A 27,691-nucleotide genomic window follows, 5' to 3' on the forward strand; every position below is an offset into this window, starting at 1 on the left:
TCGCGAAGGGGTCATGTGACCGCACCAACGCTAATCGCGTGTTCTGAATGCGGACACTGTTCGTGTCCCCGAACAAATTAAAAGTACATTTTCAAGTAATCCACAATTATTTTTCGAGTAATCCGCAATTATTTTTCCATAAAAACTCATCATGGCACAAGTCCCACATAGTAATCCTGAGTTTCTACATATCTTTTGAAACTTTTTGAACCCTTTTTTGTTTTTGATCTGTCCGCGGACAGCGCGCATGTCTGCGAACCGCGTACAAGCACCCCTATAAAAGACCACGTCCTAGAGCTTATTCTCATTGTGTTTCTGGCTATTCTTCAGAGCACAGCTATTTCTCGTGCAACTTGCTGATTACAGCATCGAGATGGCATCCCTGGCTGCAGAACTGCCACCTGGTGCTGCACCTGCTTCAGCATCGCCCCCACCCTGTCCACCACCACCACCACCTTCCCAAGGGCCTGAAGAGGGGAACAGGAGTGAGGATGCAAAGGAGGAAGAAGAGGATGACGAGAATGAGGTAGAGGAAATCCCTACTACCCGCACTAGACGTGAGTCTTGGGTGTGGCGGTTATTTTCCATTTATGGGAATGGTCCTAAGGCTCGTGCGAACCGTGTTATCTGCAATGAGTACTCAGTCGCGGGAAGCACGGTTCGTACAGCTTTGGGACCATGACCATGAAGCGATACCTGAGGTCATTTCACTCTGGGGCTATTCGCAAGGTTGTACGTTGCGAAGAACGTAGTAGGTTGATTTCCTCTATGTCATCCTCCGTTTCTGATCCTGTCACCACAAGGACCGCCTCTGTGGGACAGCGTCTTCCTCAAGCTGCCTCACAGGCCATACAGAATTCTGATGACCCTTACCTTTTGAGGGTCACAGTTGTATGTATGTACTGTGACACAGTACTCTGCAGGGGGGAGCGACTTCGTAGTGCTTTTGAGGCTATCGTCTCAGAGCACAAGAAGACCTGCTCACTACCCAAATAAAACCCCCTCTACATCTTCTTCCCTCAGCTCGCCCTTTCTTATCCCTGTGGTTGGTGTCCCCCCCCTTTCCCCTCCTTTCCCCTCCTCTCCTAGTGTGTCGTGTCTAAAAAACCAAAAGAAAATACAAAATTACAAAAATCTAAAGAAAATAAGGCTCTTTTCAGAGCCGCCTTTCACAGTTAAAAAATAGAAGTGAAAATAAATGAAGCAGGGCCCTTTGTATTTTTGAGAAGTTCGCAGACATCAAAAAAATTGGGTTGGTACCCTATCATAACCATTGCAATTTTCTCTGGTAGGAAGTGGTGGCTCTTAAAAGAGCCTTTGGGAGGTGTTTGTATGTCATAAATTATAAATACTTAACACCTACTTCGAAATAGATGCTGTAAATCTAAAAAAGGTTGTAATGCATTTGTATATTTGTCAAAAAAATCTGATTGCCAGCATAAGTAACTCCATCTCTGCGAAAAATGTATGTACTACGAAACATAATATTTTCATTATGAGAATAAGACATGCCAAATTCTCTTAGAAAGGCACAAACAGCCTTATTAACATTGCGCCTTGCTTTTTCCATTCGTGGACCAAATGAAGAAGAACGAAGCCACATTTATCTCTGTGCAATCCGTAAAATATTACTTGAGAATTAGGAAACATGTCCATGACCTTCCCAAGTTCTTCCTTCATAGAAAATTGCAAAGAAATTCCAGACACATGTCCTAAACTATTCCCTCCACAATGAATTACAATTATGTCTGGATGTTGCTCTGTCTCCAAAGTAGCACAAAGAAGTAGTAAGTCCAACCACTTCATTCCATGTACTCCATGCCAGTGTACTTCCACATGTGAAAATCCAAGATCTACAGCTACTCCACAGCTTTCTGCATGCACCTTCAACCAATGTATCCACGAATCTCCCAAAATCCAAACAATCTGTTTTCTGAAACACACAGCCATAGCTATCTGTTGTTCTCTCAACAAAAAGAGTATCTCAGAAACTCTCCTGGCACAATAAAAAAAAAGGATAGGACGCTCAACAGCTCGATTCCTTCTCTTCAAAGACATGTATGTACGCAGAGAACAATTTTCTCTAACTCTTGCATACGCAGTCACCATTCATAAATCACAAGATCTTACCCTAGACAAAGCAATGATAGACATTGGTAACAGTCTTTAAAGAAGGCATGAGCTACGTAGCACTATCACGCTTACGTACAATTGACGGTCTATCTCTAATCAACTTTGATGCAAGTAAAATAAAGCTGATATTCCTTGCATTTTAGAATACAATAGACTTCGTTCACTATACACCCCCCATCTAGAAACATATCCTGTTCCACAAAAAGGAAAATGTTCTAAAAGAAAAATAAATCAAACAGAAATGCAACAGGATGTCACTGCAAATCCTCCAAAGAGAGTAAAAGAAACTAAAACTTCATCAAGTACCACAAGCAAAAAAGAACCAATTGGGGAAAGTAAACCAGGTACTTCGTCAAAGAAGGAAGACAAACTAAAAAAAAATCACTCAGATACAGAACTACCTGGTCAATTTAAACTCTCAAATATAGTTGGTGTAAGTTGCTAGGCAAATGTAGCAATGAATATTCTATTTCAATTACCACCAATTGTTGACAACATTTACTTACACAGTACAGACCCATTGTGTATGCAAATGTTAGTACTTCACAGAAATGCAGCAAACAATCCTGACAACACGTATAGTGTTTATGGAATAAGACAACAATTGGACTACTCTGCCGGAATGGTGAAATTCACTATAAACTCACAGGAAGATCCACAAGCATTTCTAATGTCCTTACTACAAGTACTGGAAAACAAAAACATACCTATAAATGAAATCTTCCAGATTTCATACATGTGGAAACATACATGCACTCTTTGCAACAATGTGACACAAGAAGAAATCCCCAATGAACGCTTCGTATATATATAAATACCTAATTGTGAATCCATTCCATTTCAGCAACTTGTACAAAATGCAAACCATGGTAGATTATGTTCTACCTGCAATTCAGATAATCACTCCACGTTAGTAATACAAACACATAGTAAATACTAATGCTTCTACGTTACAATGCAGATGGTACCAAAAACAACTGCAAGCTGACTGGATTCACACATGGTCAAATATCACTTGGTAAGAAAACCTTCACAACAATAGGTATAATCTATCACGCAGGAGCCACAATCAATTCAAGGCACTACACTGCATATATAAAAAAGAAATGTGGATGGTTTGAATGTAATGATAGTACCATTACTCTAAAGCAGAGATTACCAGCAAATCTTACAAACGCTTATTTAATGTTCTTAAAACCAAAATTTGATAACTAAACTGTACTTAAACCTCAAGTAAACTTGTAGTAAAAAATATAAACTGTTAGAATATTCCAAAAGCTATCTAACTGCCCAAAGATTCTACAACAATTAATCAGATAAATGAATACCACTAAATAGGAGCAAAAAATACAGTTAGAATACGCCAATTGGTATCTAACTGTCCAAAAATTTAACAATATCCAAACGGATAAATCAATACCACTAAAATATATATAAACAAATAGATAGAATACGCCAATTGGTATCTAACTGTCCCAAAATGTAACAATATCCAAACAGATAAATCACTACCACTAAAATATATCAAAAAATAGACAGTTAGAATACGCCTACTGGTATCTAACTGCTCCAAAATTTCATAATATCCAAACAAATAAATATGTTACTGCTCCAAAAAAAATGCAACAACCCAATGTATAAAGCATTAGCCAGAAACAACAAATGAACACTGAAAACAAACAAACAAATAAACTGTAGCATAACAGAAAAGGTTTTTTTTTTTAATCCAACATGGATTTTTTTTTCTCCCACAGACCCAATGATTTTAGCAACGAACACAGAAACTGAGCAAATTGCACAGTACTCTGGTTTGTAATCTACTAAATATGAGGGTCCAAAAAAAATAAAATGTTGATTATACATGTAATAAGTCATTACAAAATACTAATACTAACGTGCTATTTTCTTTTATCACAGAAATCAACAAGAAATACATGTACTCCAGTCACTAAACCAAACAGTACACTCTATGCCATGGCCACAACTATCGCAGCATATCGCACCCATAATATCTTATAACTTTGTTCCTTATAAATTTGTTTTTTGACCCAAAGTTATAAGCAACTATAAGTGTGATATGCTGCGGTGGTTGTGGCCAGGGCATAGAGTTTTGGTCATGCACCCAAAACTCTATGCCCTGGCCACAACCACTGCAGCATATCACACCCATAGAGTCAAACATTTCAACTGTAGCCTATGGAAACTTTTAATGTCCGCGGACATTACCAGTGTTCTTAGAACACTTTCAACTTGCCATCGAACAATACGGGCAGCGTCTTTAGGACACCCCCTACGAACATTTCAGGACAACGCGTGAGTTCTTAGAACACACCCCATTTTATTTATTTACGAACATTTCAGGACACCGAGACAGTTCTTAGAACACTTTCAACTTGCCAATGAACAATACGGACAGCATCCCTAGAACACCCCCATTTTGTTTATTTGAGAACATTTCAGGACACCGCGAGTGTTCTTATAACAGTTTCAGCTTGCTTGCGTCAAAACGGACACATATTGAGTCCTCAGAACACCCCCCATTCAGTTTATTTAGAACATTTCAGAACACTTGTGATGTCCGCAGACAAATCAAACACAAAAAGAACGTCTACCACATAAAAAAAACATTTAACCTATCTCATACCCTCCCATCCTCCCCAAACACTTCTACACACCAACACACTCTACTAAATACACATTTTGAACACGCTTTCACAGCGCTGTCCGCGGACATCTGCGAATCCAAGATGGCGGGCGCTACTGAAAATCTGACGCGCTTCACGCTTCACACCGTCCAATCAATGAACGCGCCATATGTCCGCGGACATGACGTAAGCCACTCAGCCAATCAGGACACTGTGTGTCCGTGGACCGAACACAGATATCACTAATTTTTTTTTTACCTACTTTTTGGTCATTTAAAAAAAAACTACTGGACGGATTTTCACCAAATTTGCAAAAGCACGCTTTCGGGACCAAGCCGCTGCTCCTGGTCCAAATTTGGTGAAAATCCGTCCAGCGGTTTGGGCTGTAGGCGCAAGCAAATTTTGGGACCCCCCAATAACTTTCCCCCCCTGGACGAATCCTCACCAAACTTTGCACTTTCAGAGTGGGCCATATACTTTTTTTGCAAAGTTTGGTGTGGATTCGTCCAGGTGGAGCGAAGTTATAAGCCACCCAAAAAGTACTCTTCCAACTTAACCATAACTACATGGCCACTACTGTGGCCATGGTTTTAAAAAGCGATTTAAGTGTAATTGGGTGATTAGTAAGGAGATACTGAACAAGCTGAGTGAAACAATATCCTTGTCATGCATTAAATTTCACTGTGTCTGGATGATATTGTTTGTAATTTCCCATTATTTGCTATACTGGAGCTTGTAGACTTCCACTCAGGATGGGTAAAATAAAGCTACAGTCATAGGGGATCATTTTCCAGCTCAAGCGGAGTGGAAGAAGTGGCACTAAACGCATGTAGCTCCACTTTTTATGAGCTGCTAGATTTTATATGATTTGACAGGTGAAGTTGGAGAGCAGATAGGACTTAACAAGGTCCCCCTGCCAAATCCGATTATTCCACCAGCATGTATTTTTACATTGGCGGAAAACCAATAGATTCCTGTGGGACCTACCTGACTTACACCTGGAAAAAGCGGGCAGTCCAAAGAAATCCATTGCGGATGGCTCCAACAACCGTTAATTGAAGAAGTGATTTACACTTTTCCAGACACGTAGTGGTACAGTAAAGAGCAAAGGCGATGTTCACCTGTGCTTTACTCTTTACATTTCCATTACTTGGTGGAAACAATTAAAATTAATTAATGGCCCCTTTTGCAAAAAAGTGCAAACAGGAGAATTCAGATCTGTGCAATTTAGGATTCAAAACAAAATGCCCCCCCTTCAGCTTTTCATCAACATGTTTCTACAATGATGAATACGTCGTCAGGTTGGCTTATCATGTGACTTAGTATTATTTTAGGTATTCAAAGCTAAACTTCAACACACATTTGTACCAACTTGAGCTTGAGTATTTAAATTTCATGTTAGGCTCAAATTATGCCTTTACTACTTCACCAAAGTATGTGATCCTGGGCATATTTTTTAATTTCACTATGCCTTACATGTTAAAATTAGGGGCCCGTAGAAGTGATTCAGTTTGCATTATAAGCTATAAAAAGCCTCACTCATGGTTTAATAGATGGCCAGCACAGTGATTAGAACACACACACATCTAACTTTGAAAATACCTGGGCCACATTTATTGAACACAATTGTGTCATTCAATAGCAAATCAAAGTAAACACATCAAACACAGAGTCATCATGTACAGTTGTATATTAAAATCAATATGTAAACAGTATGTACCAGACAATGATGTACAGGGGCATGCCCCACTAAGAGCGATACCAGGGGGCTGCAAACCCCTCAACCAGCACTGTCTGCCTCCTGATGCAGCCCTTACAACCCTAGCACACCCTTGCACTCTCAACTCAATTAAAATGTGCTGCAAAAATGCAACAGAAAATAACATTTTGTGTTTAAAATGTAAATTTGGAAATGAGACATTCAGAATGGGACTACTGCAGGGGTTCAGTTGGAAAGGAGGGGGTGTTGTGGAATGGGTGGGTGAAGGGGGGATTGTATGATTGTATACATGTGCATGTTATTAGAGGATATGTTGTTGTGCTCCAAATATTGTTAAGACCAACAAGACTACCTGTATTGATTGGACATGGTATGTTCTGTTCTTGAAATTTAAAGAAGTTTGAAAAACATGTAATTTTGTAAGAAACAAAATGTCATATTTCTTGATATAGTATTCTGGGTGGGGGTCTATCTTTCACAACAAGATGGAGGGAGCACAAAGCATCTCTTCTGGGGCCTGCTGGCAGTAGACACAGTGCTCGGAAAGGTATTGTTGGGCGGACACCATCTGAGATGGTACAAAGACTGGGGGCCTCACTGCTCAGCCCTCTCAGAGGAGGAGGAGGAGGAGGAGGCACCAATCTCAATTCTCCCAATTCAGTCCAGGAAAGGCATGCTGGGTACAGGTGTGAGTAGGTGGGAGGGGGGGTAAATGGGTTAGGGCAGCTGAAGGAAGGTGACTGGACGGTGAAAGGTGAAGGAGGATCACATATAACAGAAAGGGGCGAGCAGATGGGAAGGGAAGATAGGTAGAGTGATGTTGCAACAATATTTTCCTTGCTTCTCTTTTGCTATGTACTGTTTTTATAGAGGGGTGCAAATATATTTTTGCTGATCTGGGATGACATTTTTTGCTGGATCACGGATCTTGGAAATCTGGATCAACGCCAGCACTTTGTTTAGGGTACTTCTAGAACCAAACCCAATGAAATGTGGGCCCCCTTGATCACAACCCTGGCCCACCCAGATGAAAATTCCTGGAGCCTGATCTGCTGGCGCCTAGAATGCATTTACTATATATCGCTGAAAAAAGATAGCCGTGGTTCAGCCCATTTGGTAACATTAAAGAGCCACAGGTGTGGCAGAAGGACGTTGAAAACTTCAAATAAACCCGAAGCAAAGGGGCAACTTCTGTGCTGGGTGCGAGGAATGCTGCCTTCGGAGAAAAAGGAGCAGCCCTCCGAGTTGCCACTCAGGCTCTGTTTAGCAGGCACAGCCTCTGGTCATATGGATTGTCACCATTACACGGAAATGAAAAGCAGGCTGTGCATCCAAGAAGAGGCTGGCTATGTCACTACGCATAGTTGCACTGCAAAGAGTAGAACCGAATAGGGCCTGGTAGGGCCTGGTTTACGGCAGAGCGTATGTTTGGACTGGACGTGGGGCACTGGAGATGCATGTTGAAGGAAGGGCAGGCTTCTTGTAAAGCACGGGTTTGCTTTTTTTTTCTTATTGCTGTCAATGGGATGTACTATTTTCCACAGTTTCAAACTAATAAATCACACTTAAAAATGTGATTAAGATGCATATTTAGGAAAATCCGAAATGGCCAAAACGGGTGCAATGACACATGTATATTTGTATGCCACTAGTTGTCTTGGAGGCAAAGGTTGCACGCGAATAAGCTAACCAGTCTCCTCTAACCTATAAGCAGAAGCTACATAGCTGTTCTATTTCAAACCCGGGGTGATCTAGTTTGGTACTGACCCAGCCATTGCCCTGCGGCAGCAGTTCCGTGGATGATGTGTTTTAGAAGTTTCAGTCTACTGTCTGCCCCTTATTCCTCGGTTAAGTCCGGCCCTCTGGATATTCATTTGATGCCTGTATGTGAGTCTTTTAGAGCAAAGTTGCCAAAATCAGGGGTGCAACCAGACTAACATTTCGGGGAGGAAGGGGGAGCTAACACTTCAAAAGTTGGGAGGGGGGTTAACTTGAGAGACTGGGGAGGGAGGGGCAAACTTAGTTGTGTGAGGGTATCAAACTTATTTAAACATTCTAAAGAGACTTCTGGTGAAACTTCAACTCTCCCCTTCACATCTAAAATCAGACACTTAAGAACTGCTATGAGAATGAGCTATCGACCGTCCCCTCCTGTTATAGGCCTGGGGCGGATAACTTCGGGCCTTTAAATAAAGGAGTCTGGGTGTCGTTTGTTTAACTCCGAGAGACTGCCCTTATGCGGGAAGCCCTCCCCTTTATTAACCACGGTGCGTGGGGATCACCTGACATGGTACCCATGCACACTGTAACATCCCCTTCCAACTGTTCTCCAAACAAGAACATGCCACAGAAACACCCAGGCCAGAACATAGTCAATCAGTAACTTGCGGTTCACAGCTGCCTACTCCACCACATAGTCTCTGTCTTTTGGGGAGTCAGTGAGCTGGGCGACACAGTGCCGGCCTGGTCTGCGGGGCGTGCTGTGTCATTCCAGTCATCACTGGGCCCTGGCCGTTCTTCCTCATGCTCACTGGTTGTTCCCATTCTCAGGATTGCCCCTTGTCGGTGTGTCCCTGATGCGACAAAACCAGCTGCAGTTCCGTGTGAGGGACGAGCCCTCGCGGGTCGCCTTGACCATTGTTCCTTGGCCGGCCGCCACCCTCCAGTGGACCAGGTCATGAGGAAGGCAGAACGTGCACATGAGGTTCCTGGCCCTGGCCAGCACCTGATCACCGACTTCCGGCGTTTGTTCCACTAGGTCTTGGCGAACAGACTCTCTGGAGTTCGATTGTTCTTGACGTTCTCGCACCCTGGTGGGTTCTACTATGCCCTGCAACCGAGCCTCGTGCTCCGGGATCGTTGATTTGACTTTGCGCCATAACAGTGCTTCAGCTGCGATCGAGTGTAGGGTCGTCTGGTATGCCATGAGGAACTCGGTGAGGGCGGGCTTCAGTGCCTGGCCCCTCTCCAGGGCAATGGGGAATGCTTTGTTGAGTGTTTGCATAAACCGCTCAACATCGCGTTGGCTTGTGGCCAGCACAGCGTGATTCGGTGGTGGTCTTTGCCATATGCCGTCAGGAAGGTGGCCAGCTCCTCGCTCTGGAATGGGGGCCCAATGTCGGACCTCAGTAATTCTGGGAGCCCAAAAGTGGTGAACGTGTCTCAGTATTGGTATGACTGCTCTGGCTGTGGAGTCCACAAACTGCATCCCCATGTACCTTGGAAATTCGTCCAACATCACTAGGAAGTGTTGATACTGCAGGACGGTACCAAAGTCCATGCTGAGGGCTTTCCAGGGAGCGTCAGCCTATGTTGGGGAGGCGATGGGTGGCCCTTTTGGCCAGGGGTCTCGCCACCTGACACCAGATACACGTCGCAACCATCTCCTCCACCGTTCTTTCCATCTCCGGGAACCACACTTTCTGGAGGGGCTTCACCACTGTCTTGATGATTCCTTGGTACCCCACTTGGTCAAGTTTGATCACTGACTTCTGAAGGGACATGGGGATTACCAGTTGTGTCCCCCTGAGTAGCATCTGTTCTGGCCCCACTGTCAACTCGTTCTTGACGTTTCATAGCCCCAGAAGAAATGCTTGTGCCTCCAGCGTCTGGGTTTGTGTGATGCTTGGAAGTCTTTCCAATGTCCGGACCGTAACTGTTCGGTCAGCTCTTGCAGGCCTGAGTCTTATAGGGTTGCTTCTGCAACTTTGGACACTGACATTGATCTGGGGATTGCTGCCTGCGTGACCATTGCCACTATGGCCTCGATGTCATCAGCGGGTGTTTCCTCTTCCCCCACCTGCTGGCCCTCTCGGGCGTCGAGAGACATAGTCAGCGGGATTGTCGGTGCCTGCCCTGTAGGTTAGGGTCACATTGTATTCCTGCAGCTGAAGGAGCCAGCATTCGAGTCAGATTGGGGGCCTGGGCACCGTCCCGCCTAAGATGGGGATTAGGGGTTTGTGATCCGTGAACACGGTGATGGGGTGCCCATAGATGTATATGTGTAAGTACCTGCACCCCCACAGGACAGCCAGAGCCTCCCGCTCCTTCTGTGAATACCTGTGCTGTGTATATGTGAGTGCCTTGCTCGCAAAAGCAATTGGTGGTCTCACCCCCCCCTGTAGGAGACCGGCCCCCAGTCCCACCAGTCTCGCGTCCACCATTATCTCAGACTTCTTTGTAGGTTCAAAGTACGCCGTTGTGGTGTCCACGGTGAGGGCATATTTGGTAGCATTGAAGGCATCCTGTTCCACCCTGCCCCAGTTCCAGTCCTGGTCCTTCTTTGTCAGAACGCGGAGGGGCTCCGTGATGATGCCAAGGTTCAGGATGAACCTCTCGCAGAAGTTGACCATGCCCAGATAGCTGCAGATCTCTGAAAATGATGTTGGAGTGGGGGCTGCCTTCATATCTTCCACCTTTTTGGGGTCCGGCAACAGCCTGCCTCGTGAAAAATGAAGCCGAAGAACTCAACTCTGGGCTCCATAAATTTGCACTTTCTATGGTTTAGGCTAAGTCCCAGTGGGACAGCCTCCCCAGCACTACTGTGAGCCTCACCAGGTGCTCCTTCGGTGATGCAGAGTACACTAGGACGTCATCACTCAAGTTAAGGCCGCCAGGTAGGCCTGCCAACACTCCCATTATTGTGTGCTGAAAGACCTCTGCCCCTGATGACACTCTGAAGCTCAGCCGGCGGTACCGAGGCAGGCCATTTTGTGAGAAAAACATCATGATCACTCTGGAGTACACGTGTAGCGGAACCTGGTGGTACCCGACCTTGAAATCCAACGTTGAGAACAGCTGGACCGCTCGCAAGTTGGCCAGGATGTTGTCGAGCGTGGGATGCCTTTCCCTCCTGATCGCCCGATTGGGCAGCCGCATATCCACACAAATCCTCACCTTCTCTGTACTCTTGGGCTTGGACGCCACGACAATTGGGGATACCTATGGTGTGGGCCCTTCCACGTTCTCAATGATGCCTGCTTTTTCCAGCTTGACAATCTCCTCTGCCACCTTCTGCCTCATGTGGAGTGGGACGTGCTAGTGCCACTGGTTGGATTGTGGGGTCCACGTGTAACCGTACCTCCTACCCTTTGAGGCAGCCTACTCCCTCAAATAGCCCTGGAAACTGTGACCGCAGGTCATCTATGTCTTGGCAGTAAACCTGGAAGGCAAAGTGCACTAGCCCTAAATCTTCTGCTGTTACGCAGCTCAGCAGTGTTTCTTCTGCCACTGGTGTCACGTAAAACTTGGCCTTCATTGTGACATCCTCATGTTGCACTGGGGTGACGATGAATCCATCTAGTGGCAGGGGTGTGGACCTGCCATATGTGAAGATACAGTTGTTTGGATGTTGTGGCGGTGTCGGCGAGAGCTTCTTGAGCTCTGCTGCTGGCATTACATTGACTGATGCCCCGGTGTCCAGCAGGATCGACATCCTCGTGTTCCGGATGGTGATTGAGCACCGAGGCTTCCTCTTCTGCTGCTCAGGCATATCGCTGAAATGAAAAATGTTTCCTCCACGTCCCCTGCACATTCCATCATCAATAGGGCTGCAGGGCCTGTTCTCCCCTCCTCATCCACCGCAGCCACCTGCTGACATCATGGCCTGGATGGTGTTGGGGCGGTCTAGATACTTGCGCTGACTCCCACGGTGACCTGCACATCCGGGCATAGTGGATGACCTTGCCGCATCGCTGCACGTGGCTCCGCCGCCGGGGTTGATTGGTTGTGATGTGCTGGGCCCCCACAGGCCTCGCAATGTTTCTGGTGCTCCTCTGGTGGCTTCTGCGCACTTTGCCTTCTGTACCATCTGTGGATTCTTTGTGATCCTTTTACCTACACCACCGGTACAAGCTCTACATGTCCGCCTTTCAAGGCATCTGTGCTGCCCTGGAGGTGGAGAGCTCCTGAGTTCTTCCTAGCTCCAGGATCCGGTGCAGGGGAATGTCGGGCTCCTTTAAGATTTGGCGCTGCAGGGATGCCGATGAACAATGTTGGATGATTTGTGCCCTGGGTTTATCTTCCTCATCCGCAAGCCGACAGGTCATGGCAACCTTCGCGGACGAGCACGGTATGCGTACCGTTCCGCTCCCTGACATGCAAGTGTTAACATCCCATCATCACGATTTCAATTGCTTAAAAATGTATGCATACGAACGCTATTGCTAACAATGAAATGCTTTACGTTAGTAATTGCCAGGGCCTTTTTCTAACAGTGCAGCCCGATTCACTGTTTATCATCTATGTCCTGCCCTGTAAACGAGCCAGACCAACTCAACATAACCCAACATTTTGTGGGGAGGAGGGGAGTTGAAGCTCCATTTCCCTGTGGTCATTGCTCCACTGCCTGGAATACAGGATAGTCATTTGTGCAAAAATATATATTGGAATGTACAGATAAGAAGCTATGCTCTAAGAGAAAATGATTAAAGAACCGATGTAAATATATCTTTGTAGACTTGTACTATTCCGTACAAGGCATTATGGGCTCGGAGTACTGAGCGCGAGAGCCTTTAACAAAGCTTGAGGAACCATAGCCAGAGGTAAGGCCTCCGCTGTGGGTCAGTAAAGCTGTTCCTATCCTTGCATTGGGCACCGAGAATGGCAGTGGATGGAGATATTGCAGCGTTTCTCGAGGGGACTGCTAACCATTCTGTTTCCAGGATAACCAATGATTATGTAAATAACTATCAATTAGAGGTTTGCTGTATTAAAATGCACTTCGTGTGGATATTCTGAAAACACAGGATGCATGGCTCTTGTGGCCCAGACTTGGAGACTCCTGTAACAAGTGCCGGGAATGCTGCACTGCGAGCAGCTTCATTGGTTGCTTTTTACATGTGCCAAGTAAAGTAATGGCTGTCGTTTTAAAGCCCCAATCGCTCAGAGTTTGCTTAGTTACTTAAGGGACACACTGGTCCCACCCGTGCCTGCTTTAAAACAAAAACATCTAGCCTAGTTTTCAGACGTTTACCTCAACAAGCAATACACTTATTATTAGAAAACCTACAGAGCGTGCACCCTGGTTTCATTCACTGTGTGCTCCCTTTTCTGGTGCAATTGGTAAATTGCTTCCCTTCTACGCCCTTTACATGGCATGTTCGTGTCTCGGGCTGGAGGCAAGGCTGCCATTCCTTGTGGGAAGAGAGATGGTTGCCTTAATGTTTCAATTCTTCCAAACTGCCGTGTTCCATATTGATGCAAGCTAGGGTGTTTCCATACATTTGACAATCAGTCTTGTGGGTGACCAGATAGAACTACAATAGATGTTGGGCCACTACACCAGCAGTATGCTGGATAATTTTGCAACACCTTTTCAAACCCAGAGAAGCAGGAGGAAACAGCTTGTCGGTATCATGGGGGAGTGGGGGTGGTTGAGCTGCGGAGCCATGCAGTCACCTTGGTGGTACTACCCTATTCCACGATGGCTGTGGGAGCCTTTAAGCCCCCTTGTATGCCTATACATTATAATCAAGACATTACTGAGCACAGAGAAGGAGAGACCCACATTACACGAGGAGAAAGATGAGGGAAGGTGAAGCGCATGGTGGGGAGGTGGCACAAATGACCCAAGACCATCTCAGTGCCCTCAGTATAAAAGGACGCGGCGCGAGTCTGGATTTAGGGGACTCCCCCATTGTAAAAGGGGAAATTATCCTTTCCTTCTCTTCTCTACGTATTGTATTTAATTTAAGGGCCCATTCAACATCTTTACAAAGGATGAATGTATAATCTGTGAGAGAAGCAGTTGTTTTTGACACTTGATTGTATTTGACTAATACGTCGACCTTATAGCAACCGTTCAACATTGTAGAGTGTTTCTAATTAAGCTACCCAGTCATGACCTCTAACCTTTGACTGGGCACAAAATAACACTGATAATGGAACCGTCCAAAGGGCACCTAGATGAATACAGTTGGATTCACTACTCATTTCTATAAAAACATTTTGCTTTCAGGGCTCCCATCGCAATTATGTGGTCTACTGGATATAAAGCTGGACAGTTGCCAAGAAATGGTTATTCAAGTTCGTCATCAGTAAATGGCATTCCCTTCCCAGGTGGATCATAGATATTCACTTGGCGAAATGTCTTCCGGGACAGGTGGGTGTAAATATCTATCTTTCTCTCCAATTCATATATTAGCTTTTGAAAAACGTACTTGACGCAGGTTTGGGTAATTATATTTATTTAATTTATTTTTTACAGCTATACATGGAGCACCTTTGGGTCTTCCTCTGCTGGATTTGATTGATAGTGCTTGTATAGAAAGTCATCCTACTTATTGATGGCAAATAAAATCAAGAGATTGATAACTAAAATGTGTGTGTTTTTTTTTTTTTTTTTTTTCTTATTCAAGATAAAATACGAAGGAAATAAGTTAAATCTCTAGGATCTTCGCATGAAACAAGGTTGCAGCATTGCTGGTAATTAATCCCACACCCGAGTATCAACGCTCTTGGCTTTCATTTTGTATGATTGTTTACCCCACATACAGCTTCTTCAACAATGCCATAAGCTAAGTGTACGGCTGGACCCGGCTTTTCAGACGGTCTTTGTATATTGTTAGACAACAGAAAATGAATAATATGGGATCTTTCTAGGAATCGTTATCATCCAGAAATTCCACTATGTCGTTATCAGTAGACTATCACGTCCAGCTGAGGGATGACATGAAATACCGATAATGGATGGGAATGTTTCTGTGATATCTCAGGAGTTTCCTCAACTGGCACCTATACTTTTTCTTTCATGCTTGTGTTTGGTATGCCAGAGGACCCACACCAAAAAATCAGTTCAGCAGAGTGCCCAGGGCCTATTGAACCCTCCCCTGGCAATGACAGAGGACTCTGCCATGGGGCAAATTTGAACTGCCTATTATTTTCCAAACAGACAGGGATCATACAGGAAATAGTGGAATCTCTGGCAATCACTGCTCCTGAGCCAGTGTTACAAACTTTTGTCCTATAGTGACGTCACAATTCCCAACCCTTCCCAAAAAACCTAAGAGCCAAACCCATTGGGTAGTTCGGGTAATAACATCTATAGAGATCCCCTATATGGTTTGTTTGATTGGTTTTCCCATGTCGAGTGGGTTCGCCTGAGACTTCCCCAAAAATTACATTGTTGCAGGACTACCATTGGCCCCTGCATCCTCACACACCACCCCAGGATTTGAGCGTCTTGATTGGCTGGAGCGGGTCTCCCCAGGCCTGGGACCTTGCTCTGTTCACAGCGCTCTGTGTACCTTTTCAAGGTAATGAGAACGACTGTGTGTCCCCATTGCTGCCACAGATATAGCCACCTAGCCTGGGAGAGTGCCTGCAGGTTGCAATGTTTGGCAGACAACGCGTATCAATTCTGGCTGGGAACGTCTCTGCTTCTCACCACAAGTATAAGGCCATTGTTTGGCTCGGTTAAGTTGCGTGGGTGTTGACCACAAAACGGATGTTTTTGGTCTACAATTAGTGAGGATTTTATTCTGTTATTTTGCAGGTGGCTCCCTGCTCCGGGAGCCAGGAATGTTCCACCTGCCCTTGTCCTTGGCTGCAAGCACTGGCCCTGGGCTTCGCGCTGCCCTGCAGAGTGTACATTTCTCCTTCCCTTATTCTGAGGTCTGTGGCTTTGTGAATTCACTACAGTCCTTCTATGGCTTGCCTATATATTGTATTATCTTCTTTAGAGGTTAGTAGTACTCAAGTTGTTGGTAGAAATGGACCTTCCCCTCCCCGGGCTTCTGGGGGGTCCCAGGGTACAGGAGGCTCAACACCTCCCTTTTGCCAAAAGGAATGCAGCAGAGTCCAGGAAAGCAGCATGTTTCAAACTGTTTCATTGGCCAAAAACACACAGGGATTTGTGCAGGGAAAGAAATCCAAGCACCCCTCAGAGAGAATGGCTTGCAAGCCAGTTTTGTAACACAACAGCATCATACTGACATCACAAATTGGGCTAGCTCCCAGAAACCTATCTCATCCTGAGATTGGTTGCTGAGAGATGGGCCACATATAGTTCCCTTATAGAAGCCCTGTAAATTGGTCCTACGTTGTCACAGGGATGGTCTGGCTGTTTCCCCAATTAACCTAATTTTAAAATGTTGCATTGTGAAAGCCTTCCCATCGGTTTAGCTGAGCAAGGCTCTCCGCACTTGGGGCCTCGAGTGGTGATTGGCTAGAGCTGGGGTCTCCAGGCTTGAGAGAAAATCTGCTCCCAGGTCGAAATGTGTGTTTCCCCCATAAAAGTAACTGTCTCTTGTGTGTTATAAATATGTGAATCACCCCTGCCTTTTGAATGCACTCACTTTTAAAAGCGACATGCAGGCATTCTTGTTACACATTGTTGCAAATCATGTCTGGCTTTTGCGAGCTCGTGTTTTCGTTCTCATAGAAATGCCACTGAGTCGCATGTCTTGTCTCCACACTCTGGGTTGAATTAGCTGTATTTTATAAGCATTATTGATGCTGTCTGTACTGAGTTCATTGCCGTTCAAGAGAAGAATTTTATCTTGTTACAAGAACACAACCTTGGCTGAGCTGGGCTTGAAAGATGCACTCCTGTGTCTTGCACTGTCCCAGCGCCACTGGACTTCAGTGAGTCAAGTGTATTTGGCTGTAAAGTCCTGAAGCCGGGCATGACTTGCATTGTGCCACTTGATAAGCATAAATTAGAGTTATAGCGCTGTTAGGTGGCTCAATGCTTTTGCTTTGCCATTGGGTTAATTCATGTGAACATCTGCAAGCCTTTGAAAAGGAACTCTCATGTTTTGTAGATTCTGCATGGCAGTATTGCTCATTGAGGCTAAAGTAGCATGTCTTCGTAGCGCTTTTAATCCATACTGTCATTTAAAGTGTCTCTGCTGGCACCCAGAAGCTCTTCATCCACTCTGGGCAAGGTTTGTTACTTTTAGGTTGGTGAAGCTGGTATCTTTCAGCATATTTGTCACCCATGGACGCACTGGGGACTGGTGCAAAATGGTGAGTGGGCTCATTATTCTTCCTGATCTTCTGTTCATGTATCTGGGGTGAGGGGGCAGGAGTACATTTCGAATTTTCCTCTTCAGAGTTCTTCCAGGTTCCCTATATGTTCCTGTAGCTCCATATGGTTAGTTGAAGTAAAGTGATTGCAAGCTTGCTCCGGGTGAACTTTGCTTTCTTGCGTTTCTGTGTTTGGCTAGTGAAAAGGAAAGTGTTCTGACCGTATGTATTTGTATCTGTCCTCTACAGAAATGTGTGTATGTTCTTCGTGCATGTATGTGTGTGTTACTTTGTGCAGGGATGCGAGTTTACTTCATGACTAATGTTGCTATATCGTGTTGTCACTAATGACGTCAGCACAGCTGGACAATTATCATCAGTTAATCTAGCCCAGTGACGAGGCACCTGTGTCCGTGAAGAAATCGGCTGGATCGGGTTTGAATGGCTGTCTAAGAGAATATCTGTTCCTATATGTGGAATACACTGATCCACCTGGGGATGGCCAAACGGTGACTGGCATCTCTCGTTTCACGTCCTTTGGGCTGATATGCGCATAGGGGACACAAGGGCCATCCCAGGGACCCTCTCTTCAGTCCCCCCTCTGGTCGACTTGTCGACCACTTCTCTAAGCATATTCACATTCGCCCCCTGGAGCCAAATCTTCGTCACTCCTCCTAGATCTCCATAAAATCTTGCAGGGTCATCTAAATTCCATGTCACGTAACAGCAGTCTCCTTCCGTGTTGCACCACACCCATTTCCCCCAGTATTCTTTGTAGTCATTTGGGTCCTCGACCACTACTCTGGTCGGGTACAGTAGACACTGTAGAGGGAAGGTCGAAATCCGGCCCTGTTACCCCCCACCTGCCAAATACTCAGAGCCAGAAGAAAAACCAAAGACAATATGGCCGCCAATCAAACGAGCTTGCACCAATCCCCACTGCACCTACGATGGACAAATACAGTGAGAGAGACCCTCTCAGTCAACCTTACAACCCAAGAGCAGTACGAACATTACCCAAGGTGAACGAAGACCCACAGGATGGAACCAAAGACAACAATATTGCCAGTCTCAACTAAAAGCGGCATGAAGCCATGCATCCAGTAGTTCGAGACAACATGACATTGCAGCATTAGACATAAACACGTGCCATCCGCTCATCGGGACACAATCACGCACCCAAACGCATGAAGCACACATGCGTACAGTACTGTAAGACGAGGGATAGTAACATGTACATACTTTCTAACTGTTTATTATTTTGTCATTAGCTTGTCGCAGGAACACAGAAACCGCAAGAAGATCTTGTGTAAATGCTTGCAGATGCTCACATACAAATAACCCTACAGAAATACAGGAACCCTCAAAGGACCCAGCAGAGCCGGAACCCACTAACCTATGGATAATATGGAAAAGCACATACAGTAGAAACCAGACTATGGAAATCAGTGTGGGCCACAAACATCTCAGAAAACTGAAGCTAAGCTGAATGTAGCACGAACCAGAGAGCTGCCATGTATGGAACAGGACCACTGCCAAGGTAGCATTGTTGCAAGTGACCTTTTTTCCCCAAACTGAAGTAACACCAGCGCGACAGACGCAAATAATTCTCCTTAAATTCAGACTAATTCAGAACTCGATAAGCTCGCAAACACGGTCTCTGAACACATGGTCCAGCAGAGCTGATGATGAGCCAGGAACTGAATGCTGGGAAGAGCAGAGGTCTCACGAGCCAGCCAGTGGCTGGCACAAAGTTGTTACAATCGGAGCTGAATTTATACGATGGGACAGAAGCACTAATTATGGTGGTTCACTTGCGGGTATAATGCAGACACATAGTTGCACTTGTCACCTTGAATAGGTACACTCCGAGCTGAGAACCAACTTGAGTCCCAGGCCTGGGGTCTAGCAGCTCGACCAATCACAATATATGGCCTTAGGGGTGGGTAGCTGGGGCCACCAACCAATTATCTAGTCTGCATACTGTAAAATTTAGAAGTAGCATTTTCCGGGCATGGTCCAGTCATCACATGGGAGGACCAGTGACGAATCTCTATAGGGACGCTATAAGGGAACTACCACTCAACACCCAGTCATAGAAGGTGATACTGAAAGGGGACCCTGACGTCTATGGAAACAAGGCGAGTCACCACACACGATAGATAAGCCAGACACAAGGTTGTATTCCCAAAGCTAGGGTTTATTGCAAAGCAAAAGTCTCAGTTGGCCAACTCGGTCTCACGCCCCGCGACGTGTATCTCTAGACCTTGAGGGACGCAAGAGAGTGAATTACGTACATCAGTTACATATATACAAAATGCATATCAAACAATCAGCTATGACATGTTTAACACCCCCCTTTTATTGGGTTTCTTTGAACTTGGTGTGATGATGGACATCTCCGACAATTATGACACCTTCAAACATCTATTCTAGTAACAATTTGCAATTTGTGAGTGCGAAGGCATCTTTCAGTTGTTGAATATAACACAGCGCTTCTGTTCTTGGAAGCGAGCTACATACGGAGGGAAGAGTTACATTCCGGACCTGCTATCTATTAGCTGCTATTCGTGTCCTGGGAGCCGACACGCTCTAGCGGGCTCAGCAAAGGGGGGCCGTAAGAAAAGCATAATTCAAGCCTTTAGCAGTATTATTCTAACATATTCTACCATATAACGAGACTGCCTGGCAGCTGCGAAATTATTAAATGCCCTGCAGCTCTGCTTCAAGGCTACAATCGGGAGGGAGCTGGGCATTCTTCCTGGCACTGCCTACGTTTGTGTTTCAATGAACTCTTGTTATCCTCTCGGCCCTGCGGCCTTGTCCTTTTTAAGTACAGACAACAATGTTTTACAGTCGAGCAGTTTAAGTGGAAAATATACTGCGAAGCAATAGGAACAGAAAGCAATGAGCAATGGTTAGAAAACAAAATGGCGATTCTTGTTACATCAAAATGGCCGTTCATTGGCAAACTCGACAACCTATTTTCTGTCATATCGTGCATGAGACGGTTGGCCCACGGGCACCAAAATACGTGTGCGGTCACAAAGTAGAGGTATCCATTTTTCTAGACTGACCATACGTTTCTGGAGAAGGGCCCTGACTATGATGTTGGTGTGAAGTAACTGAAATACAAAACTTGCCTGCGAACCAGTGTTCGCCAAGCTGTGGCTGGATTTCTCTCCATGTACTAATCCCTAAAGGTTTGTTGGCTGTAATAAAACACAGTTGGACTTGCTGCCTGTCTGAACTTTCGTTCCTTTTGGGAAAGGGAAGGAGTTAGGCCTTCAATGAGTTCGGTGTTTGCGAACTCCTAGCAACCACCCTGCTTGCCTGGGAGTTCTCCCCTAACAACTCCCTGTTATTTGTGTCCTTGGGGTATGTAAGTGATTTCAATCTGGCACACACCCAAGTCAACGCCTAGCGTGTAATGCACAACTGAAATCCTTATTTATTTGTGTCTAAAAGTTCTTTTATTCTGAACGATGTACCACTCATATCACGCCCCTCTCCTGGAACCCCCCCGGTCACACTGAACCAGGAATCAGGCTGGTTTGCAAAGTTAAAATATTTATTTATGTATTTACAATTTTAATCACAAAATGTTTTAATGGGTACACAAGGATCACCAATGGGGTGATGTAACAATGAATAATCTCGTTAATACATGAGGAGTAATACTGAGCAAAACAATTCAACACAGAAATAATACTTTTGTGTGTGTGATCAGAACAGATAGCACTGTGGTTAAAGGTTCCCCCTGCACACCCCTGTACCCCCGAATAGGCAATGTAAAGAGATAGGAGGAGAGAGAGCAGGTATTCAGCAATGGCAGAATTCAAACAAATATCAATCCCAATTTCCCCCAGCAAACACAAGAGAAAACAGAATGGACTGTCAAGCTGTCTGAATGGCTTTTAAAGTTATCTTGAAAATGGATTGGGCAAAAACACAAAATATGGTTTAAATTGCTGAAATTGTTATAATTCTTATGGGAGCCGCTTTGGATAGTTGCACATAAACGCAAGTAATAATTTAATACTAAGCAACAATTTAAAATCTTAAAATTAAGGTCGGGAGCAATCATAAACTGTTTTACACGTGTAAGAATTTCCCTAAAACGAAATTTGCAGCAAACTTTTCAGTGCGGGGTAATTGAGATAACGGGAGAACCGTATGGATTTGGGATGTGGTTTTAGATGCGAATTAAAGCTGTGGATGTTAGCTACAAATAGACGTTTAAATTGTAAATGTTTCTAGCACAAAAATCGAGGAAGTTATGGACGTTTTAGAGGAGGTCATTTTTTCGAGACAGGTGCAAGAATGGGAAACAGGAATGCACTTTTAAAATGACAAAAAGGATTTCTTACACTAGAGGATCACTATGAATAAACGGATACCATACAGGAACACAGCCACTTGATCAGGGTGACTGCCTGCAGTGGTTGCGCCTTCTTCAGATGAAAATATCTGCCAAAGATAGTTTTAACAATACTAGCAAAGGAGGAAGATAGGAGGGATAGGACAGAGAGTTCAGGCAATTCGAAAGTACTAACAATGCAGGTTCTGAAGACCAGATGGGATGGATTTAAGATGGGGATTAACTAAGCCAGGTACATATGCTAGTGACACAGTTCTATCTATAGATACTCACTAGATATGTTTCAAATGGAACCGTCAGGGATTCTGGTCAGGACAGACTGCTGGGCACCTCGGATTGGACTGGGTCGGTTCACAGCATGGCACCAGACTGGATCAGATCTGCAATGGCTCTGGTCACAGCACGGCACAGGACTGGATTGGATCTTTTGGTTCTGATGATAATTAGTTCAGCAGGCAAGCAGTACAGCACAGCCCGGCTGTGTCTTGACGCTCCCCTTTGGTTTCTGGGTTGGTTCTGGTTCTGGAAATTTAAGGCCTAGCTGAAAATGGTTCAGCTATGTAATGGGCCTTTCTGCTTTGCCAAGTTTCTGTAGTCTGGAGCAAGTAAGATGGATAATTCTGCAGCAGGGTGCTCCGCCAGCATTCGTATACTGGGTGAATCTGTCTGTCTTTCTGAGTGCTGAGCTGTCTCTATTTATGCTTATGATAAAGTGGGTGTGTGGGCTGGTTTAGCCTAAGCTCGCCCCCTTGACAGGGATTGGTCAGATTCTCCTCTATTCCTTGATAGGAGGAGGAAAACAGGTTGTCACCGTTATGGTGTGGGTGTATGAGGCTTAGAGTCTACCCCTAGCTCCTTGAACACAAAATCTACTTTTGGTACAATACATATTTCCACATGTGCAACCTCTATAACAATCATATATACATATTTTGTGTAGCAGATACTCCTCCAAACCCCGTCGCTGTAGGATCTTGTGTCTGCTTTTCCCAGAATTGTGCCCTTTTAATCCAGAACACAATGTCCTATTTAAGAGCAAATTTCTACAAACGTGCACGTTGAACATGGGCGTTTCTTCCCAGAACATCAGAGTTCTGGCGCCTTTTCATCTGTGCATCCAGAAATGACATTAACAATGCTGTTATTTCTATATTTCGCACAATTTTACATAGTAAGTTATCAGCCTTTTTTAAGTGTCTTTTGTCCTTGTTAAGCAACAAATGGTTGTTTAGCTCCACCCCTTTGGTCTCTCCCTGGGACCCAGGAGCATCTCCTCCCTGTTTCTCCTGGACAGAGGCCATTTACGACTCTTCACACTTAGCATTTCCTTTAGCTGGAGGATGTCCATTGTCTCCTTCCCCCTGCAGACCAAATTCGTCCCCTACCCTATAATCATCACTTAGGTGTGATTTCCTGCTGGAGAGGAGCTGGAGGGAGAGGCCCTGCCTCTGTAGAGAAAGCCGTTACTCCAGTTTGGGTGACTTTTAGCCAGGCTTGCATATAAATGTTAATTCTGTTGCATTTTTCCTTGGCTTAAAACACACTTGTGATTTCAAATGAGCAGCTAGAACACTTATTTCAGATTCTAAACCCTGGGATTAACAATTACAACATAGGTTACTCTCAGGAACAGGCCACTTAGATTGCACACATTTGATTTCAGTTTATACAAGTTTTAAAGTTTATCATGCAGGCTTCTGACAGCTGTCATTCAGGCAGCCGAGGGTACTGTGCCCAGATTTTGACAGATTCCACAGGCAGGCAACTTTTGCTGTGAATGTTTCTTTGATGCTTTCAGCTTTTCAGGACATTGTAATTTCACAATGATTTCTTGAACTAAGTGAATTGTAGCACCCAGTAAGAATTTGGGATGTTTAAGGGTGTTTTGTACTGGCATTCTGCAGTTTCAGCAACCAAGAAAAGTTATTTAAAGCAAGATTTTGGGGTTTCATTTAGCAGAGCACTGCTTTTCCCTCTGTACTCCATTTTCACTTGTTGTGGAGCCCACTGACATATTTCAGGAGTGAGATCTCTGTTCCACCACTGACAACATGCGTGGTAGATTGGGCAGCCATCTTTTTGTGTTTTGCACAGCGCGATTTTCAGAGGTTTTGGCGTGCACAAGGGTTTTGCGGCCATTTTGATGTTTCTGGCACCATCAGAACACAGTGATGCCGCATGGCAGAGCAAAAGTGGGTTGAATCATCCCACAGGTAACTTGATCTGCTATTATCTTGTCTTCTTTGAAAGTTGTGTCTACTAATATTTTCATCCCCACGGTTTTCTCTGTCGTTTTGCGGTATTGGGTGATGCATATCCGTATCACAAACAGTGTCACTAGTACTAATGCGTCCAGCATACCTTCAGTCCGTTGGCCGTCCATGTCCATGAGAAGACAGATGACAGCCAACCTTCAACTTTACCTGCAGCTTTTGCTTCTTCCTCCATTTTGGCATTTGTTGGAATGAATGTACAGCAAGAAAAAACAATCTTGGTGCACTCTCCTCCTTCCATTGCTGTGAGGAGATCTAGAACATACCTGTTCTGAGGGCCATCACTCTTACTGCTCCGAGCTCTTCCATGGTGGTGTTGAAGCAGTTGACAGTAGAGTTTATGGTTTGCATCAGCTCCCACCTCGTAATCTGGAGCCATTTTGTGTTTGTGTATGTCTCTGCAGCGGGAATGATGGATTTGAAGAACATTGCTAAACAATCGGTGCTCAGGTGGTATGTCGTCCTGAGTCTTCCATCGCTGATGATATGTAGTTCCCTTTTTTTCCCTAGTTAATTCTACTGACCCCTTCTTTCTTCTGGCAGAGTCCATTTTGGGGAATGTATCTGTTTTGATGTCTTTCAGTGGAACTACTAATGCTGGTGTGTTGATGTGTACCAGTGAGCATATTCCTCCCCAGTTTGGTGGCAGCTTCTCGTTTGCTTTGGATCTGCTAGTCCAATAGTGATCCATTAGTACTGCTGTCCCTACTTTCATGCCTGGAGCCTTCGCTGTCTGCTTGCATTCTTCGTTTTCTCCCACCTTTACTGCTCCGTCATTCTGGAAACATAATGCTGCTCCAAGTGTGTGGGAAAATACTTATTTGTATTCCCGCCTTTTCTCAGAAAATAACTTTAAAGCAAAAATGAAAACCTGTGTCACTTAGAAAAACTGATTCTGTTCTTTCCCAAAAGGAACACACGTTCAGACAGGCAGCAAGTTCACCTGTGGTTTATTACAGCCAACAAACCATTAGGGATTAGTACATGGAGGGAAATCCAGGCCTGCATGGCATAGGGGATGAGAGAGCAGACCTAGCAGCTCTCTCCAGTTGTCCGCTTACCTACTCTACTCATGTGCTTGTACCACATGCTATTGGATACTCGAGCAGTATCAGTGAGATATAAATCTACCCCTCCTACATCTATATGAACACTGCATCTACCTCTCCTTATTGGTCTGGCAGTGCTTACCTCCCGCCCTGATATGGTAGCCACACCTGCCGGAATTGGGGCAGTGTTGGTAGGGGTCACAGCTTTATTTTCCATAACCAGACAATCGCCAGAAAATAAGGGCAAAAATACCAAGCGAAAAGAAGACAGAAGTCCGCATTCTCAACTTTTAATAATGGCACTCATTACTTACTCTACTTCTGACCCTTGTGTTGCCCTGACGGTATTAGTGAACTGCCTGAAATGCAGTAGAAAATACATTGTTTGTAAAGGGGTCATTCCCTCACACCCCCCACGCTACCATCAGACATCCATGGATTCTCATGCTCCCATCCATCAGGCAGAGACAGGGAAAAACAGAAGCCTGGTTGTCAAAAAGTGTCTTATCATCAAGACAAAAGAGCACACTCAATGCATGTCTGCATCCAACCTATCTTTATAGATTTTCCAAGATTACGCAACATTTGAATTAGCACTTTTTTATATGGTAGGTTTTGATAGGCCAAGTTAATTAAAGGTCAAACCTCCCTTTGTTACCATTGGATAATGTTATCACATATGCACAACAATTTTCTATTAGCATAACTGGCATCCCCAGCTTTTCCCTGACGCAGGAAATTAATAGATCTATTTTAGAATTGGCTGGACATAGCCATGAAAGTGCTCAACTCCTGGCAAGAACATTCTTCATGCGTCAATGTCTGCACCATATGTACTTGCTGAAGTTATGCCACGTTTTTAGTACACAACACAGTTCGAGAATATATATCCTCTTATTTATGGTGCCAAATAATACAGCTGATCTTTGAAACTAATTTAGATGATATGCCTTATACACTTTCTCTACATGAACCCATGAACATAGATAAATGTGTCCGAAGCTTCTATTAATGTTAATGTTCATGTTAAAGGATATTTGTACCGCACACTATCACCACCGGAGTACGCCCGTGGCGCTCTTGCGGTTCTGAAAAAAAGAAGAGGGGGTGAATTATTGGGAATAAGCTGGAAAAGTGCAAGAGAGCAGTGATGTGGGCTTGGCGGCCTCAGCCCGGTAACTCTGTTGGCTGGGCTTGGGGAGTTTCCGGTCTGTAGACATCGTGTGCTGTTGTACAAGTCTGTGTGGTTTGTTTTGTTGTTGCAGTGTAGTGAAGTTAGTGCTGATTGTTGTGTTGTAGGCTTCTGGTTGTTTTTGGTTTGCATTTGAGAGGTGTATGCAGAGGGATGAAATTGTTAGTGGGTTGATTAATTGGCATTGCTGTCTGGAAGGTGGGGTGCGCAAGCATCTCTGCGTCTCCGTCCAGATCTGGGACAGTCCGATACTCACAGTGCCTTTCACACATGGCGTCCACTCACATTCATAATCTTGCCCAAGTTCGGCCCCGGCCACCTACATCAAACCTGTCTGTATGCGGGGCAGGCAGGTGTTTGTGCATCCCTTCAAATCTGGCCCAGAGAGCATTCCCAATCCAGTTGGTGTGTGGTATCGGTCAGCCAAGGCTACTCCATCCATATGTGGCAGAGGTCGGCATTCATCATTTTATTCATGTTCATGCAGGCTACCGCTCCCAGCCCCTTTGAAGCGTGGCACATGCCAACGCTTGCAATTACTTCCAGGGGTGGCACCTGCCATCATTACCAACTACATCCGGTCTAGGCCCGTGCCAATGTCCACAACTTCGTTCAAGTGTGGCAAGTGCTAACATTCACACAACTCTATTCAAATCTGATACCTGCTGGGAATTATGGAGCGGCCTAGCCTTATCTCATTCTTGTCTGATTTCTATGCCAATTCTATTTTTACCCTACCAAACCTTATATCTTGTTACAAGATATTGCCAAAACTGTTTACTCCCTTCATCAATAGTTCTAAATTGCTGATTTTGCTGCCAAAATCCACGTGTCAGTCCTTTTTGCTTATCTCAAAACCCTTGGCATGGTTAAAAGTTCCCCACACCTGGCTTTATAGGCCTGTAAACCATTTGCATTTGAGTATCTTTTTACAAAATATATTTATTTAACATTGTGCTGTTCTTTTATATCAGGGAGCTATATTCTGCATTTATTTAAGCATTTTCATTTTCTAGACTCATTATTCATAATATATCCCTGTAGCACCCATGGAGGGTGTGTAATCTAAATGCATCCTTCATTTCCTGTGCCACCCCAAACCAAGTGTGTGCAGTGATCCCTACTTCGAATGTACTTTTTACTTTTCATAAAGGCAATCTAATCCTGATTTCTACAATGATGGACAGGAGAGTGAACTATTTGACCTACCTCCCATTTTGTCTATATATCATTTGAGGGGGGAGGGGTTAGTACCCCCTGTATGTCCCCCCCCCCCCCCCCGTCTGGTCGATATTTAACGAGCATTCAATATTCAACCACTACCCAACAT

At 44.7% G+C, this 27,691-nt stretch overlaps 1 protein-coding gene across 3 annotated transcripts in view; it reads left to right on the forward strand.

Annotated features, from left to right (window-relative positions):
• Nucleotides 1-27,691, forward strand: part of C1GALT1C1 (C1GALT1 specific chaperone 1) — a 148,469-nt gene that overhangs the window by 17,304 nt on the left and 103,474 nt on the right. The window contains exon 2 of one of the 3 annotated variants that reach the window (XR_011274158.1): nucleotides 14,456-14,701. The exons of the other annotated variants lie outside the window; for them this stretch is intronic. The gene's annotated coding sequence lies outside the window, so the exon portion shown is untranslated. Of the gene's footprint in view, nucleotides 1-14,455; nucleotides 14,702-27,691 lie in introns of those variants that run through there. 3 annotated transcript variants of the gene reach the window in all.

Source organism: Ambystoma mexicanum, chromosome 5p (genome assembly GCF_040938575.1).
Source record: "Ambystoma mexicanum isolate Mex_15411 chromosome 5p, UKY_AmexF1_1, whole genome shotgun sequence".
In the NCBI taxonomy this organism is placed as follows: Eukaryota; Metazoa; Chordata; class Amphibia; order Caudata; family Ambystomatidae; genus Ambystoma; species Ambystoma mexicanum.